This window comes from Furipterus horrens, unplaced genomic scaffold (genome assembly GCF_987537825.1).
Source record: "Furipterus horrens unplaced genomic scaffold, mFurHor1.1.pri manual_scaffold_4, whole genome shotgun sequence".
Classification (NCBI taxonomy): domain Eukaryota; kingdom Metazoa; phylum Chordata; class Mammalia; order Chiroptera; family Furipteridae; genus Furipterus; species Furipterus horrens.
Genome location: NW_028327174.1, coordinates 47,814,115 through 47,833,748, shown reverse-complemented (window position 1 = coordinate 47,833,748; position 19,634 = coordinate 47,814,115). Strand labels below are relative to the sequence as shown.

At 41.2% G+C, this 19,634-nt stretch overlaps 1 protein-coding gene across 3 annotated transcripts in view; it reads left to right on the top strand.

The window, feature by feature from the left end:
• The first annotated feature begins 3,355 nt into the window (after nucleotides 1-3,355).
• Nucleotides 3,356-19,634, top strand: part of SLC38A1 (solute carrier family 38 member 1) — a 61,477-nt gene continuing 45,198 nt past the window's right edge. Inside the window, exons 1-2 of one of the 3 annotated variants that reach the window (XM_090273044.1) lie at nucleotides 3,356-3,606; nucleotides 18,430-18,545. The gene's annotated coding sequence lies outside the window, so the exon portion shown is untranslated. Of the gene's footprint in view, nucleotides 3,607-3,703; nucleotides 3,944-4,390; nucleotides 4,628-18,429; nucleotides 18,546-19,634 lie in introns of those variants that run through there. The other 2 variants (XM_090273043.1, XM_090273045.1) reach the window with 2 other exon arrangements.

Below are 19,634 nucleotides of genomic sequence, written 5' to 3'. Positions count from 1 at the left end.
TACCTAAAAATGACTGCTTTAGCTGTGAATGGTTAGCATAATAAATCTTTTATTTAAAAAAAGAATTTTATGTGCCAAGGTAATTTTCTATAAGTTAATTTAGGAAAAATTGCTATCTCCAGACTGAATGGTATATTTATCAATGTATTCAAATCTTCATTACAATATAAGTGAAATTTTATACTTTAAAAATTATAGAAAGAGAGCCTACACACTCTTTGTCAAGGGAATGCTTAGATATTTGGTGTTTTTTGTTATAAATGTTTTGTGCATGTGTTTAAATCTATTTACAGGTATAACAATAGTCTAATCCTAGTGTTTTTGTTTTATTGATTTAGTATTGATCCTAAAATTCACCCCAAATGGTAAACAGGTACAGTAGCTAAGAAAAATATGAATAGATTTGTGCCCTAGAATATATTTAATACACAACAAAGATCTAATAAATAGTTAATAAAAGAATGGACAGATCATCAGACAGGTTGGATCAGGAGTACAACCATATATATAAGGAGGCACCACAACTGAGGGGAGAAGAGGAGGAATTTTCACAATGGACACCGAAATAACTGTTTAGTAATTTGGAACAAATCAATATTATTTTGTTTTCATTTCAGGTGTACAGCATAGTGGTAGGACAATCATATGCTTTAAAAAAGTGACCCACCTAATATTCAAGAACCCACCTGGCACCATATATAGTTAGTACCATATTATTGACTCATTCCCTATACTGTACTGTACATCCCTGGGACTATTTCATAATTACCACTTTGTACTTCTTAATCCCTTTACATTTTCCACCCAGCATCAGGGAACATTTTAGATCCAGGTATAGAGAATCAGCGTCTGAGTCAGCTCTGGATTCAAAACCTAGATGTGCCAATTAGAGCTGTATGAACTTGGGATAAATTCCTTACCCTCTGAATCAGGGATTAGGATGATCTGTATTTCTTAGGAACATTGTGAGGATTAAATGAGAGACCATCTGTAAAGTGCTTATTCTGTTGCCCGTCTCTCAGTAAACACACTGAACAATTCTCATCATGACACCCTCTGCCCCCATTTGAAACAGTAATTAGATTTAGGTGCTGAGCTACTTGTTTTGAAAAGAAGTTTCACCTACAAGTAGTCCTGGAGAAAAACTCACATTGAAGTTTCTTGTCCTAAACACTACCTCTTCCCTCCTTTCCCCCAATTCTTCCGCACAGCAACAGTAAGGGGTGGTGGGTGGTGAAGATCTTTGTAAATTTAGGCCCAAGAGTGTCTAGCTGCAAATGGTTATAGCATCATGGTCAAGACTAAACATGAACATTTTGAACTGAGACCTGAATGGGAATCACTTCCCTTACTTCCCCTTTCACTACTTAGTCTTAAGTGAACATGGTCAATATAGCCACTTTGCACCTGCTTTCTTGTTTATACAAAGAGGATAATACCTAATTGGTGGAAAGGATTAAATTAGATAAAATTTGTATCTAAAGTGCTTAGTACAGTAGCTGGCAAAGAATAGAAGCTCAAATCATCACTATTGAGTTCCATTTAAAGAATGCTAGGAACTGCAGTTTTTTTGTTTTGTTTTGTTTTTTGGTGCATTGATACTAGCAAGTTAAAACTGTAATCAAAATATAAGCTCTCCCAACAAACATTGGTGAATATACATTCTGCTTAATAAGGTAAACATTTCAACAGGCCTATGGAGCTGTGTTCACAGTTTACTTACTTTGCCTGTTTGGACTTCTTACCTTTTTTCGTAAGAGTTATGGTGCCAGCCAGACAAGATGCACACTGTTTAAAGTTAGTAATTTTTATACGAAATGAGCTGTCTCTAGGAAGGAGGGGGCCAGGGAAGAACCAACTTCTTGTTAACCTGTAGAATTCTACTATGATGTGGGTACTATTAACCCTTTTTAATATAATGAGGAAACAGCTAGGACAAAAGTGGGTGAAAGAAGCAATAACTGTCAGAGGCAGAATTTGCTTGCAGGTCTGTCTGACCTAGGCCGCTCGTCATTTTACCCCCTTCTGTTGGCACTGTTCAGTTGCTTAAGTTTTATTCAAGAGCATTCCTCCTAAATAGATTTCTCAGGAAGCCATTGTTGAATTAAAGAAGAGCATTTACTACCATTCAATGGGAATGAGGATCATAGTCAGTTATGAGTATTGTGAAATTTGGTTGTCCCCCTCGCTTTTGCAGCAGCAATTAAAAAAAAAAAAAAGGCGATAGCCACTCCATCACAGTGACTACTCAGTCTGCCGGCTTGAAACACTCCAGGTAGATTAATTTTTGAATTATGATTCATCTTCCCTTTCCTGTTTTTATGGAACACAAAGACTGAACCATTCTTGTCAATGAAAAGCTAGTTTCCACTCCGCAAATTCGCACTATAATGACAGTCTAATTGGCTGACAAGCAGGTGGGATTTCCTGTCGCCATTTTAAGGACACATAACTCCCCTGCAAATGTCCAGTCAACTAAAAAGGGCTGAAACAAAGAGTACGCAAAAGAAAAAGAAACGGGACCAGTCATCCAGTCCCCTCCATCCCTTGCTCGCACTGCGGCCCGGATTTGGAGTGCTCCTGCTCAGTTAACCCCAACGCATCCAGCCCGCGGGGCAGAATCACGTCGGGTATCCAGGCTGGGGACAAGCTGGCCTCTTCGTGCCCAGGCAGGAGCGCGCTCCAAGCTCAGCAAATCATTCAGGTCCTGTCACACCCACTCCCCAAAACCAAGATCCAAAGCACAGATCTGGGGAGGACTGATGAGGTCTGCGGCTGCAGGTTCCGGAAGAGGGGAGGCCCCTCCCACTGCGGGTTAGAGACAAAGGCTTTCCAAAGGTGCCCGAGTGCCCTGCTTCCTGAGCCACTTCGGTCCCCTTCCTGCCAGCCTAGGCGGTCTTGGTGCTGTGGCCGGAAACAATATACCTCTCCATCGCCTCCCGCAGCTCCAGGTGCTGACAGCGGCTCCACGGGCTGCGCGAGGGCCAGCCACTCCGCGGCCATCCTCACTCTGCGCCCTTCCCACAATGCAACTCCCTTCTCCCCCGCCGCCTGGCTGGACTCTGGCGTACCCCAATATGCGTCCCCACCTCCCACCCCCAGGGAACAGCCCTCGTTTCTTCCGCCTGCGCCTTCCTAGCCGCCCCCTTCCATCCCCAAGAGTTCCCAGCCTCCAGCCGCCACAGCAGCCCGGTTCTGGGCTCGCTGCCGGACCCCAGGGGGGCGTGGGGCAGGTGTTCGGGCTGCGCGAAGCCTCTGCTCCTGCTGCCACCCTCAGTGTGCCGGGCGTACGCATACCCCGCAACCCCTCTCTCAACCCCTCCCTCACCCCCTGCCTGATGCTCAATCTCCGCCAGCCGCGGTCACTGGATCCTCAGCGAACGGCGCGAAGGAGACAGCAGGCGCGGCCGCCAGCAGAGACACCATGTGACGGCACTGCTCAGTGACACTCAGCTTTGGTTAACGAGCAGACGCGCGGTGGAGGAGGGAGGGATGGCTTGACTTTTCTCGTTAAACCTTCATGAGCCATGGATGCGCACAGGCGTTGCGCCCCCGCAGTAAGAGAAAGACTACGATTCGAGACCCTCAGCGCCCTAGCGTGTCGCAGTAAGTGTGAGGCTGATGGGCAGAAAGTGGGTGGGGGGAGAAGAGGGTGACTCTGATGCAGTCCGCCCCGAAAGGAGGAGGGGAGCCAGAGGAGCTCGGGCTCGGGAGGCCACGCCACTCTTCCTGAAGGTCGCAGACAACCTCCGCCCTTCACCTTACTCCGAAGTCTGCCACGCCACACCAAGCTCCCGCCAGCCCTCTCAGGTGGAGGCCACGTTTTACCTGCTGGGGCAGCCAGACCTTGACACAAAGGACATCTCACGGCCCGGTGGGAAAATCTGGAAGGGCGGACACCTTGGCGTCCCTTCTTTTGACACTTTTCCCTTTATTGCCCGAGGTAGGATGATTTTCCTGACTCGGGAGAGCTGAGGGGGCTGTGGCGGGAGGAAAGGGGTCTTGGAGATGTGCGCGGAGGAGGCGGTAACGCAGAAGTCATCGGTGCAGGCCTGAAAGGAAGGGGTGCGTGGCTGTGCCCAATGCGTTTGTATTTTGCTTTTGGGAAAGGAAAAGTCTGGGTCCCCTGTTGTTCCGAAGTCACGCGGCACCGTATGGAGGCTCAGAGGCCCCTGATTTCACCTTCGCGTCGGCTGTGGCTTACTTTTTGGTTCTATTTTCATGGTGGCAGCGTGTGGCACTCGCCCTGGTTAAATTATACGGGAGTCAGGGACTACGCGGGTCTGCCCCGAGAGCTCAGCCCACGTGAGGGCGCGACCGCATGCCCAGGAGTGTTTGGGTCCTGGGCGTTTGGGGCAATTTACTGTGTCCGTAGGGCCCAGAGGAGAGCGTGTGATGCCCCCGGGGGTGTGCGTGCAGCCGGCTGCGTCTCAAGGACTGGCCGCGGAGCACAAGTAAACCTGAGCATGTTTGCTGCCCCTTCCTCGGGCTCTGCCCGCATCTCAGTAAAGGAGAGGAGGAGTAGGACTGCGGGTTGGGGGTGGATTTCTAACGGATGCTAGCAGTGACTCTCTGTCCTTTCCCGTCCTAAAGAGGTTCTTTCCGAAATCAAGAAGGGGAGAAAGAGGTAAGTGCTGTTCTGGGAGCCGGGATAGTGGAACAAAGGGCCACTGCTTGCGCGGGGTCCGTGTTGGAACTGCCCTTGCCTCCACTCCACCTCCTCTCCACATCCCGGCACCTCGCTCACGTCCCCCAAAGATGTGGCCACAAAAGGCCTTTAAGCCACGTCAGTGCAGGGGCGGGGGAAGGGGCACTCGACCGCCCTAGTGCTTGTCGCCCGGTGCCGAGGGGCCCGGCGCTGTGGGAAGCGGATGGGGAGGGGTGGGAGGTGGAAGTGCATATGGCGGCAAAAAGAATTTCGCGGTAACAGCGTCAGGGCGTTTCGGGTGCCTTTCACAGGGTGTCTTGGGCTGGGGAGGGTGGTGCTAAAGTGGAAAGTCCTTTGTATCTCGCTCTGCGGCGCAGACCCTGATTTCATTGCACTGTTTCTCGAGTGGAAACCTAACTGCCCTAGGATCACGTTCTTGCTCAGACGAATCCATGGTGATGTATGTAGTAAGAGTAAAAAAGACTCCAGAGCTGGGAAATGGTGTTTATGGATTTGACATTTCCGCGGTGGGTTTAAAAGTTTTTAATGGAATGGGGAGGAAAGACTAAATTTGTGGTTTGCAGGCTGCAGAGCCCAGCAAGGCTGTAATTTGTCTCATTGATGGAAGAAACTGTGCAGCAACCTGTGCTCTTTTCTGACATCAGAAAGACAACGGAAAGAAAACCTGAACTAGGTGGCTGGCTGCCCTCATTGTTAAACATCTCACGCAGGGTTGGGACCCCTAAAACCCATGGGAAACGGTCGGATTGGGGCACTGGTCTCTTGTGGGTCCTCCTGGATTTTGGCTCAGCCCTAACCTCAGTCACTTCAGTTCTCAGTGTGTAGCCTTAAGCATCTGTATACCCCCCTCGTTTGGTTTGAGGTCTTAATCTTCGTGAGGTTTATTCACTTAAAAAAATTTATTAACATAGTCAATAAACACTTCCTACTTAGGGACTTATTTTGTGGCAGGCAGCAACTCACAAGATCCACTTTCTGCTTCTGCTCTCGTGGGAGACAATAAATGCATATATAAATGAATTTCAGATATGTATTAGTGCAATGAAGAAATAAAACAAGGTCATGTGGTGGGGGAGGGTGCTTGAGGTAGCTAACTCTCTAGGAGAGCCTGTGTGAGAGGGTGACATTTGTCCTGAGATTAGAAGGCTACTGCTAGGTCTTTTCTTTTCCTCTCTCTGAATGATATACACTTTAAAGCAAAACAATCTTACTCATCATTGTTCCCCTAATGTCCAGCAGAGTAGCTGCTTAATCCCGTTGGATGAATCCCATTGGATTGATATCTTGGCCAAGTTCCATCTCATTCACTTCTTTATGTTACTGCTGAACATCCTTTCCTTTCTACATTTCATTATTTGTTCCCTTTCTCCTAAGTTGAAGCATCATTCTTTCTCTACTCTGCTTCTCTTTCTCTCTTACTCTCTCCTCACTTCTGAGCAGTTACCAGGCCCTTGCCAATGCCCCTGAACCTGTCTTCTCATCCCCAGTCCCACTGTCCAAGTTCAAGTCCCTGTCACCTGATCTAGATATGGCAATTTAAGTAGGGTGTGGGATACAAGAATCATGAAACAGACATGGAGGTACCCTGAAGAAACCAGCACTCAAGGGAGGAAAATGCAAGTGCAACACGTGGTTAAGAGTGAGGTAGCTAATTGATGAGTGTAACAGCTTCTAGTTGGTCTCCTCCATACCAAGCTCCCCTAATTCAATATAGACATGTCCATGAGATCTCTATTTCTAAAAAACAGTTTGCATTTTAGATGACCTTGCTTCTAAAAACCTCCAGTGGGTTCCCATTGTCTACAATTAAAGTATAAATTCCTTAACCAAGCCCTGGCCAGTGTGGATGAGTTGGAGGGTCATGCCATAAGCAAAAGGTTGTGGGTTCAATTCCCAGTCATGGCACAATACCTAGGCTGCGGTTTCAGTCCCAGGTCCAGTGCATACAATCCCAGGCGCTATGGGAGATAACCAGTTAAAGGACTGATGCTTCTCTCTTGCATGGATAATTCTCAGTCTCTAAAAGCACTGAAAAAATGTCCTCCAGTGAGGATTAAAACCAGGCACTCAGGACCACCCTCCACAATTTGACTCCTCTCCTCTCTCCATTTCTTTGTCCCAGTTCACCCTGTTCCCTCCCTGTCACTTTTCTGATTCAATATGTGTTGATTCCAGACTGGAATGCCTACTGAAATTCTATATATTCCTGAAGGCCTAGCTCAAATGTCAATCTTCTCTCTCTTTGAATAAGTGTTCATCTTTTAGCATTTCTGTAAAGATTGTTTACCTTTTACCAATTGCACTAATGTCACTCCAGGTAATGCGAGGTGGGGGATAAGGCCATTGGCTTTGAGTCAAATGTAAATACAGTCAGCCCTTGGTATCTGAGGGTTCTGCAGCCCTGGATTCAACCAACCAGAGATCAAAACAAATTTTTTTTTTAATCTTACACTGTTGCCAACCTATACTATGTAGTGAGGCCTACCATGGTTCCATCTGTGCTGAACATGTAAGGCTATTTTCTTGTCATTATTTTCTAAACAATACAGTATAACAACTATTTACATATCACATTGTTTCAGGTATTATAAGTGATCTATAGGTGATTTAAAGTAAATGGGAAGATGTGCTTAGGTTATATACAAATACTACACCATTATATTGAGTTGGCAAAAAAATCCATTGTTTTTATCTATAAAATAAAAGATACATTTTTCATTTTCATCCATAACTTTATTGATCTGGATATTTTGAGTATGTCAGCTATCTCCCGCTATTGGTTTCTAGTGGAAGATGCTAAACATCTTCCAATGCATGAGACAGCCCCACAGCAAAGAATTATTTGGCCAAAATGTCAATAGTACCAAGAAACTTTGCAAACCACTTCTGATATGTTCAATCAGTCACAGCACCTTCTCCATAAACTGCACAAATCTTTTTTTGCATTTCAGTTCTGTTTTTACCTTTCTTGAAATAATAAAGCATGATTAATACACCAAAAATGTTGCATTTTTCTTCCATCTTCAATATTAAATTGGCTGTACAAAAATTCACCAATTTTGATAAGTTTTTTAAAAATGAATACCGATATGACTGCTGTCACAATACAATCTAACAAAATTGTTTTGAATGAAATTAAAGACAATCACTAGTAAAGCCATTGTATGGGAAAAAAAATAAAGAACTTTTTGGCCAACCCAATATATATAAGGAGCTTCAGCTTCTATGGATTTTAGTACCTACATGGATCCTGGAACAATTCCTCTTAGGATACCAAGGACTGACTATATTAGTTCTTAACTTACCAGCCAACAGACAGACTTTGGGTAAGTTGTTTAGCATTTTTAAATCTCAGGAGTTTTGTTTGTTTGTTTGTTTGTTTCATTTGTTTAATGGGAATAATGATGTTGTTGTTGTTGGTGGTGGCAATAGTGGTACCCATCTTGTTGAGTTATCCTGAAAATTTAATCAAGATAATGGATGTGAAGTGCTTGGTATAGTGTTAGCACTCCATATATATTGAATTAAAAGGAACTTCAGGTTTCTCACGTACCATAGTGAGAGAGCGGGGGAAGTTGATCAGTAAAATTCCCCTTACCTATGATATTCTATGACTATGTAACCATTTAAAAATACTTTTCTGAAAATAATCCTTTTTTAAAGTATATTTTATTGATTATGCTGTTTTTTTCCCTTTTCTCCCTTCTGCCCAGTACCCGCCTTCCCTCCAGTAGTCCCACCCCTCTTAGTTCATGTCCTTTGGGTTGTGTTATATGTTCTTTGGCTTCTTTTCTCTTTTCTATACTATTCTTAATTAACATCCCTTTGCCTATTTTGTACCTACCAATTATGCTTCTTAATCCCTACACCATTTCCCCATTTCTTCCCCTTCCTGCTCCGAGTTGATAACCTTCCAAATGATCCCCATACCTATGATTCTGTTCCTAGTCTGGTTGTTTGCTTAGTTTGTTTTTATTTTTATTTTTTAGATTCTGTTGTTGATAGTTCTGAGTTTGTTGTCATTTTAATGTTCATAGTTTTCACCCTCTTTTTCTTAAATAAGTCCCTTTAACATTTCATATAGTAATGGCTTGGTGATTATGAACTCCTTTAGCTTTACCTTGTCTGGAAAGCACTTTATCTGTCCTTCCATTCTAAATGATAGCTTTGCTGGATAGAATAATCTAGGTTGTAAGTCCTTGCTTTTCATCACTTTGAATACTTCTTGCCAGTCCCTTCTTGCCTGCAAAGTTTCTTTTGAGAAATCAGCTGATAGTCTTATAAGGACCCCTTTGTAGGTAACTCTCTTCTTTTCTCTTGCTGCTTTTAAGATTCTCTCTTTATCTTTAACTTTTGGCATTTTAATGATGATGAGTCTTGGTGTGGTCCTACTTGGGTCTAGCTTGTTTGGGACTCTGTGCTTCTTGGACTTGTATGTCTATTTCCTTTGCCAAATTAGGAAAGTTTCCTTCATTATTTTTTCAAATAAGTTTTTGATTTCTTGTTCTTCCTCTTCTTTTGGCACCCCTATGATTAGGATTTTGGTACATTTAAAGTTGTCCCAGAGGTTCCTAAGCCCCTCCTAATTTTTTTTTTCAATTCTTGTTTCTTCATTCTGTACTGGTTGACTGTTTATTTCTTCCTTGTGTTCCAAATCATTGATTTGAACCCCAGCTTCCTTCCTTTCACCATTGGTTTTGTGTGGATTTTCCTTTGTTTTACTTAGTATAGCCTTCACTTCTTCCCTTATGCAGTTGTTGTACTCAAACATGTCTGTCAAGTCTGTGAGCATTATTATCACGAGTGTTTTGAATTCTGTTTCTGTTAGTTGGCTATCTCCTCATCACTTAGTTCTCCCACTGGAACATTGATCTGCACCCTCTTTTGGACCATGCTTCTCTGTCTCCGCAATTTGACAGCCTCATGTGTTTGCCTCTGTGTATTAAGTAGAGCTGCTGCACTTGTTATGTGGTAGGGGGCAGAGCCTTATGTATTTGTTAGTGTGGGATGACTCGTTTCACCACGTTGTGGCACTGTATGTGGGGGAGGGGTCAGAGAAGGAACAATGCCACTTGCTCAGCACTCATGCCTTTTCTAGTCCCGTATGGGACTGGTGTCCCTCCAACTCTTCCCCTGGTTGTGGTTCCCAGAGTGGGTGGGTTAGCAGATATTCTAGGACTATGGGGACCCTCTAAACAAACAGACTTTGCTGAGAGACCTGCAGTTTCTTTCACTGCCACCCTACCCCATGGTTTTCACAGTCAGAAGCAATGAGGCTTTATTTTCCCCGCAGCTGGAGCTGTGAGCTGCGTGGTCTGGTCTGGGGCTGGGAGTGCTCCCCGGGTGTCCCTTCTGACTCTTATAATGTGTGACTGCTCTTTCTGCTGGCTGGCCACTGTCACTGCCTTTCTGCCACCACCACTGCTACCTGTCTGGATGAGTATTTCTTTTTTATATCTTTGTTTGTTGAACTTCCATGCAGTTCAGTTTTCTGGTAGTTCTAGTTGTTTTTAGTTTTGAGATACTTGTATTTCTTATTGTTGTGGAGGGTACTTATGCCTCCATCTTGGCCAGAAGTCCTCTGAAAATAACATCTTGATGAAAACTACCTGAATCTTTTCAGGCTCTGGGAGACATGCATCTGTGAAAGGTGGAGGTAGAGTTGGGGAAGTATGTGCAAGTAAATAAACACATTCAAAACTACATCATAGACTTCAGAAAAACACACCTTGTAACACTGACCCTAACTTAAGACATTGTTATACTTGTTTCTGTAATTGATCACATTATATTAATTGGTTTTCTAGTGACCACCTATGTGTTAAACTACTATCAAACAGTAAAGGAATTTAGTGATTAGGAATGCCCCATGGTTTGGGGAAACTTTGCAGGCCCCGAGGTTGCCATCAAAGAATGCTGCCTCTAGGGAAATTACAATGCGTCTTTGCCAATAACTAGCTGGGTACACTTGGACAACTCATTTAACATTTTTGTACCTCATATTCTCATCTGTCTAATGCATAAATTTTCAACCTTTTTCATTTCATGGTACATAGAAGCATTATGCAGCACACCAAAATATATATTATATATTTTGCCAAAATGATTTTAAAAACTGGTATAATTTTGCTTCATTCACACTGAACGGCTGCTGTTGTGTTGGCTGTTGTCATTTTTTTAATTTGACATTCTAAAGAAAAAGAGGTCAGTGGCCCTGACTAAATAGTCAGGTATCGCATGTTTTAAAAATTCTTGGTCATGTGGGTGGAAAATCACTGGTCTAATGCTAAAAATAGTGTCTGAGCCACCTAACTCACAGACTTATAGAGATACAATGAGAACAGAACCTTAAACACACCACTGACATTTAGAAGATGGGTTTAGATTAGTGATTTTCAACTGTGACTTCACATTGGTCTTAACTGGGGTCTTTTAAAGGGCTATGAATGCCTAGACCATTTCCAGAAATTCAGATTTAGTTGGCCAGGTATGGAAATTACAAAAAACAAACAAAACAAAACAAAACAAAAAAACATACACCAGGGATAATTATAATATACAGTGGTTTAGGATTAAAAGCGAACAAAACAAAATCAGAAATTAAATGAAGACCTCCGTATGGTATTTGATAAAGGCTTAGAAACGTGAAATCATGATGACTTTTCCCGTGACTTCAACTAAACCAACCAGTTGTTGACATCACGGAGCCACAGCCTCAGGTTACGATTTATAACCTGAATTTCCTCAGGCATAGAAACGTGCCCAGTGATACAGCCAGGGCCGCATAAAGATTTAATGTGTGGATCTCAGTTTCCATCTCTTAGGAGTGATGAAGAAGACTGGAAAGGAAAGAGACAATGAAAAGCATAAGGAGAGGGATAGGCCATGGCCCAAGGTACAGGGGAAAAGGCTCTGAGATGAAGCGGGACAGGACAGAGTACAGAGAAAAAGTTGAGTTTGCTGCATTGCACTGGTTTTGTTTAGGTTGCAAACTGGTAGTTGTAGAACCAAAGGAAGCCTGTGGGTGTATTTTGTGTGACCTATGCTTTCTTTCAAAATTGTTTGGAATTAGTTGTCAACATTTAAATATCAGGATTTCATTTAAAAATCTGGATTTCTAGCATTCCTTGAAAAAAATCAAAAGAACTGGCTTTTTTCTATTGACATAGATGAGACACATATTCTCTTGTCCCTTACGCCCAATCTGCTTCATTCATTTTTCTTGCTTATCTGGGCCCTAACTTCATTCACCACCCCAAGTCAAGTCTCCTTTCATCACCATTTATCCCCCTTTGCCCTCTTCTACCTCCCCACCCTGCCCTTTCCTGCTGGTAATCACCATACTGTTGTCTGTGTCTATGAGTTGTGTTTTGTTTTTTTTGCTTAATCCTTTCACTTTGTTTACCTAGCCCCCTAGGGCCCCCCCCCCCTCTGTCAGTCTGTTCTTGCCCTGGCTGGTGTGGTTCAGTGGATTGAGTGCCAGCCTGCGAACCTAAGGGTTGCCCATTCCATTCCCAGTCAGGGCACATGCCTGGGTTGCAGGCCAGGTCCCCAGATGAGGGCACATGAGATGTAACCACACATTGACATTTCTCTCCCTCTCTTTCTCCCTCCCTTCCCCTCTCTCTAAAAATAAATAAATACAATCTTTAAAAAAATAGAACTAGTCTATAGAATCATAAATTCAGAGGATTTTAGAACAGGGGGAGATCTTTGAGAGTGTATCAGTTAATTTGCCATTCCTCTATTAAGGTGAGAAGGCAGAGGCCCAGAGAAAAGAAGGGAAAAGCTTGTTCAAGGACTAACTTCACTTACTATTGGATTATAATATGTTTTTTCTTTTCAAATAAAGGTATATTTTTAAATGTGTATTGTTGTTGTTGTTTTAATAAATGATCCTCTTTACATGTACCACTTTGTGGTGCTTTAAAATTCTTATTACTTCTGGTTTTGTTTGTTTGTTTGTTTTTTAGAATATTTTGTTGTGAGTTAACTGTCATAGCCAGTACTCAAAAACAAACAAACTGCCATTAATTGTTTTTAGTTCAATAGCAATCCTTGATGAGAGATATCATTGGAACAAAAACATACATGTGCAAAGAAAAATAATTTTCTCAAGGACTGAACTATTCCAGGCTGTTTTCAACTCTCTAAGTTTTTAGTAATTATTTAAATATGTGAATTTCAGTTGATGAGAAATATTTTTTAATTTAATGTTATTTACATTGCTCAAATACACTCACTATTCTAATTAAACTAAGCTTCAATTTAAAAAATACATAGTCCATCCTTCTATCTCCAAAGCTACAGATTGAATTCATTAACTTCTGGAGTTTATCAGTATTTTCTGTCTTAGAGAAATCACAATACTTTCAAAACACCTGATATGGGTAGATTAATTCCCAGACATCATAGCCTGGGCATGTTGATAACAGATATTTAAAAGATCATATGGGTCCCTGAACAGAAGAGGAATGAAGAGCAGGTGTCTGGATACAGTGAACAAGATAGTATGCAAAGGGACAATCTGTCCAAGGAAGTGAGCAGTTCATCTCTCTGGCCCAAACAGAGGTGGTTAATACTTATCCTCTGGTGAACTTCCATTAACACAGGGCTTCGTACCCCCAGCACTACTGATATTTGGGGCTGGATAACTGTTGTGGACAGCTGTCCTGTGCATTATATGTTTAGTAGCATCCTTGACCTCTTTCAAGCACCTTCTCACTTCTGAGGACCCAAAATGCCTCCAGATATTGCCAAATGCCATCCAAAGGATGGGGGGCAAAACTGTCCCCAGTTGAGAACCACTGCTTTAATATAATGTGTTATCACAGATATATACTCAATCACAGGATGGTCATTGGAGAATGACATCACAGAGAAGTTTGGTTTGAGATTGAAAAAACTAAAAAAGCATCCTTGAAAAATAAAAAAAGCATGCAAGCAAGCAAGCTGGGCTTTGAAAGAAATAGAGCCATGGACTTGATAGGAAGGTGTGGTGGGGGATTATGTTCAGGGCCAAGGGAAAGATGTGAACAAAGCAGAAAACCACATAAAAGTAGATGCATTGCATGAATGGAAGGTTCAGAAAGAAATTCATCGGAGAGAAAAATTAAAGAGATACGGTATTTATGAGCAATCTGATGTTTGAATCTGAGGTTCCAGAGATTAGACTTTATCCTGTAGACATTAGGAGCAATTATGATTGGCAGGGAGGGAAGAGAAATGTGCAAGATGTATTTAAGGAAGAATCTGTGCCTGTACGGGAGAGGGGAAGGATCAGTAGGTAGCAAGGAGGAAAGTGACAGGCACAGTCAGGATTGTGGAGCTGAAAGGAATGAGAGGAAGGGAAGGGACACCATGAAAGCATGTTGATAGGACTTGGTGGCTGATTAGATATGAGGTAGTATTGCAGTGATATCCAGCTGGATTCCAAGGCTAAGCAATGAGGAGAATGAACATTATCTTTAGCCAAAATAGAAAAGCTGATGTGTGAGGTCAGGCGGCGTGCCCAGTTAGGCACGTGGAGTTTGAGGTAATGGCAGACATCCATGAGGTGAAGTCCAAAGGGCAGCTCTAGTCTAGAAAGAACATGTGGAAATTTTTCTGAGTAGGAAGGAATCTGAGAGATCATCTCCCTCCAGCCTTCTCGTTTTATAGATGAAGGAACATGTGGCGTGTTAAGTGATGGGATTATTATCAAGTGGTATTTATGAAGGAGATCCTATTTCATAATACAAAGGGATTCTAGTTTTCTGAAATGAAAATACCTAGGGAAAAACACCTGAAAGATGCTCTGTAGGGTGAACACGACACTACATGCTTGAAACTATAAGAAGGAAAGAATTTGGAGTGCCTAAAGGGAATAATGGAGGGCAGAAGAGCCACCCCTACACAAGGCAGGGAGGAGAAAGGGAGCTGCTAAAGGAGGCCAAGAAGCAACATTAGAACGGTGTGTCGAGGAGCAATTTGGTGAAAGTCAATGAACAAACGTCTTGTCTTGATTAGGAATCAGTAGCAATAGTAGCAATCAGGGTAGCCATAGCTTACGAGAAGAACCAGGCCAGGCACTGCTGTAAGTGCTTACACATGGCCCCAACCATGGAATCACTATAACTGTGTGAGGTGGATATTACTTTATCTCATTTTACAGAGGAGGAAACTGAGGCAAAGGGGAGTTAACCTACTTGCCCAAGGTCACACAGCTCCTAAATGGTGGAGCCAGGACTAGCATGGTTTCAGGAGAGTGAGGGGAGCAGAAGCAAGTTGTTCAGACCATTGGCAGTAAAGAGAGGAAGGGCAGGTGGAAGTTCATGGATCTAGAAAAGGTTACTTTCCAGATACAGAGCTAAGCATGGTTGTCAGGGAAGCCTCAGGGAGGGAGTGGAGATACAGGGCCCTGGCAGAGCTGTGGTCACTAGCACTGGTTAAGTTGTGAGGCTTGAGTAAGGATAGAGAAAACACCTTTTCTTCTGAGATTGCTGGCTGGCTTCCAGCCTGTACACTGCCAAAGGTCATTTTTCATTAGATCCCACTTCCCAAGGACCTCAGGTTTTCAAAGATTTTGAGTATCAATTTTAAGCTTTTATTTTATTATTTTTATTTTTTTTTACTTCATTTAAAGTAATTTATTAAGCTTTTATTTTAATTGAAGTATAAATTCATAGGCAGTGCAACATTCATATCTCAACTATACTGTTTAATGGGTTTTGACTACAACTTTAATTTATGAACTCACTTTCCATTTTTATTACTCAAAGATGTATGAAATTGCCAGTCAGAAACTAAGATTATCATATCAAATTAATGCAATCTAACTAAAAGCAAGGCTACCTGACATTTTAGTTTTAGCCTGTTTGAGGTCTTTTGGAATACGAAAAAGCAGCTCATAGATTCATATCTTTACTATCTAAGAGCCCCGTGATTCAAAGACCCCAAGTGGGTAAACAGGCTTAGTCAGTTATAGGAAGAGATGATAGGAAGAATACAACCATCATTAGCCTCAGGCCTAATACTTTCTCACGACCATTGACCTGGCTATCATGATTGATTTTCAGAAGTTGAGCTAGTAAGAGCATAATCTTATTAGTTCTTCAGAAAAAAAAAAAAAAAGCAGTGATTCATAAAAATTTAAAAATTAAGTGAATGTGACTGGATATTTAGTGATGTTAAGGAATTCTTGTTATTTTTTTAGGTTTGACAGTGATATGGTGGTATTGTTTGAAAAAAGAGTTCTTACCTTTTAGAGAGATGTGCTGAAATATTTACAAGTGTTAGGATATCTGCATCTGCTTTAAAATAATTCTATGTGATGGTGGGCGTAAAATTTCAACAAGACTGGCTTGAATTGATAATTATTGAATTTCGTACATGGGGGTTTATTATTCTACTCTGTTCACATTTATATATGTTTAGAAGTTTCAATAATAAAAAGTTTTAAAGGGAGGGAAAATAAAATTAAGAATATTAGTCAAGGTTTAGTATAACAGAAATCTTTCCATGTATGTTAAACCAAAAAATTAAATACAAGGAATTAAGTGCCTATGAAGTTTTTAGAAGAGATAACACAGCAGATCTAGGCTGGGCCTCTAGGACTAATGACCACAATACCACCATTCAACTGGCCCACTAAGGAAATTGCTACTTGTGCCTCCATCAGGGACCTGGGAAACCAGGATGCTGGTTTCTCATTGTCTCAACTACATGTTCCAGGAACACATCACTTGAGCCAAATCTGATTATGAGGAATCTGTAGAAACAATTGTTGGCTCCAGTGCTATCTGCTTCACCTGATAGAATTGGACCAGCCAAATGGAGGCCTTGCCCCCAGCACCTTGCTCTCTGATTGGTGGACTCTAAATCATATCTAGAACCCAGGATGCAAAGGAATCTGGGAAATGTAGTTTTTCAACTTTCCATGCTCTATAGAACTGGTCTACAAACAAGTGGAAACAAAAAAGAGCGAGCCAATCCACCACAAAGTATATTAGCAATTGGAGTTATATTTTTGCTTCTTTATCCCAAAAAGTAATTTTGGACAATGTTTAAGTTAAAACACATTTTTAAATTTTGTTTTCCCTCTATAATCTTTATATCAGCTTTTACCAAACCTGTAAAACCTATTACTTAAGAACATGTATAGTACCTTGCTCCACTTACTATAGCTAGGCTCACCTGGATGGTCATATGAAGCTGTTCTGTGCACATTTGGCCTCCACATCTTTGCCTATACTGTTCCCAGTACAAGTAATGCCTTCCATATCCCCCTGTTTTTAAGACATGCAAGGCCTAGCACTTTGGAAAACCTTACCTGTTATACAAGGCCCCATTTATTTTCCTCTATATCCTGCCTCCCTTCCGCCTTTACCTTCTTCCTCCTTTCCTTCCTATATGTACATATGTATGTATGTCTGTCTCTGAAACCTTTCTGCACTTATTCTTTGTTCTGCCACATAGTTTGGTTCTATCATGCAAATGTTTTATGGCATATTATACTTAATGTAGAATAGTCTTGCTGGTTTAAATAGGCTCTAAGCAATGTAAGGCCAGATGAACTTGTCAGCATATCCTCTCCTTTGCTACCTAACACCATGAAGAACAGAGTATAAGTTTATGCATTTTACATCAGTACTATTAATAAAACATACCAATAAGCATACTGACATAGTAATGCAGTAAAGGATCAGAAATGTTCTATGATGAGTAAACTGTAATTTGTAACCTAATATAATTGTTGAGAGATAGTAATTATGGTTTTATTAACATTGAGATCTTCACATGATGACCCCATCTGGCTTTTTAATTAATTTTATAGTCTGATAATTATTTTAATCTTTCAGTAAAACTATAATTTTTTGAACTCCACCTGCACCTCCTGCCTCTGTACTGTTGATTATGTTTTCTCCTCACTGAAAAGTCTCAGCTCAGGCCTCAGCTCTGCTTATTAATCTCATGTTCACCAACCAGGGTGACTATCCAGTAGTAATAGGTTGGATGTCACTTTATGGCACAGTCAAGCAGTTAAGTAATCATTAAAAGTAATGGTATAGACTTGTGTTTACTGATATAGCTCAGTATAGGAAACCATATATTGTTAAGCAAAAAATAAGTTTGGTATGAATAGATCCTAAAATCCTGAAACACCAGTTCAGAACAATATGTTCACCCCTATGTTCATGGCAGCACTGGGTACAATAGCCAAGATCTGGAAATAGCCTAAGTGCCCATCAGTAGATGAGTGGATTAAAAAAAAAACCAAAAAACTATTGTATTAAACAATGGAATACTATGCAGCAGAAAGGAAAAAGGAACTCTGACCTTTTGCAACAGTATGGACGGACCTGGAGACTATTATGCTAAGTGAAATAAGCCAGTTGATGAAAGACAAATACCATATGATCTCATATATATGTGGACTCTAATAAACAAAAGAAACTAATGAGCAAAATAGAATCAGAGGCATAGAAATATAGAATAGACTGACAGCTGTCGGCAGGGGTTGCAGGGAGGAGAAGAGTGGTTGAAAGAAGGTGAAGAGATTAGCCAAAGAACATATGTACATGACCCATGGACACAGACAAAGGTGTGGGGATTGCCTGAGGCAGGTGGGGGGCTGTTTGGAGTGGGGCAAAGGGAACAAATGGGACAACTGTAATAGCATAAACTAAAATATAATTAAAAAATAAAAATTATGGCATGATTTTCCATTTTTGTAAATATACACATATTTTTAATTTGTACTCATTCTTTTCATTTAATAGATATTTATTGAGTGCTTACTGTGTACCAGCTCTATATCTATGTGCATACAAAAACCCTGGAAGGTCATACTCCGATACACGTATACAGTGATTGTCTCTGCTTGCTGAGATAACAGGTGACTTTTTTTCTTTTTACTTGTTTCTTCCTTCATTTGTAAGCGTGTATTTTATAATTTTTCTGCAAAAACCTATAGTATTTATTAATAAGGAACTAATGTATTTTTTAAAAACACTTCTTCAAAATGTTTATAACGTAATAGTAAATTTAAAAAGTAGATTAGCCCTGGATGGTGTGGCTCAGTTGACTGAGTGCTGGCCTGTGAATCAAAGGTTCACTGGTTCGGTTCCCGGTCAGGCACATGTCTGGGTTGTAGGCCAGGTCCCCAGTTGTGGGCATGTGAAAGGCAACCACACGTCGTTGTTTCTTTCCCTCTCTTCCCCTCTCTCTAAAAATAAATAAATAAAATATTTTAATTAAAATAAGTAGGTTAAAGCAGTCTAAGATCCTAATTATAAATAAAATAGAGAGAGGGGTAGAGGAAGGCTAGAGAGGAAGAAAGAGAAGAAAGAAAAAAAGAACAGGAAGAAAAGAGGAAAGGTAAGAAAATATAACAGTGACTATTCTGGGGTGGTGGAATTTCTTCTACAATCTCTGTTCTAAAGATTCTACAGTGAACCTGTTTTAGTTTTAGAATCAGATAAAATGTTTTTCTTTTCCAAGAGCCAGTCCAAATGTGACTTCACTATGATGCTGCCTCAGATCTCTGCATTTGAGTTTTCCAAACTTTTTACATCCCTTCATTACCTAGCACTCAGTAAATACATAAATTGAATGCATATTATTTTCTAAGTGTGGCCTCAGCTTTAGTGACAGGTGTCACTAATTTTGTTATTTTTTTTCTATTTTCTAGCTTTCATTTAAAGAGCAAGTTTGGTTTCAGATAGGTTATTTCATAACAATTAAAATTTATTATAAAAAAGAAAAAATAGGCCCTAGCTGGTGTGGCTCAGTTGGTTGGAGTGTCATCCTGTAGATCAAAAGGTCACGGGTTCAATTCCCACTCAGATTTGATTCCTGGTTTTGATGCGTACCAGGAGACAATCAAGTTGATGTTTCTCTCACATCGATGTTTCTCTCTTTTCCTTCCTCTCCCTTCGAAAGCAATGAAAAAAATGTCCTCAGGTGAGGATTAAAAAATAAATAA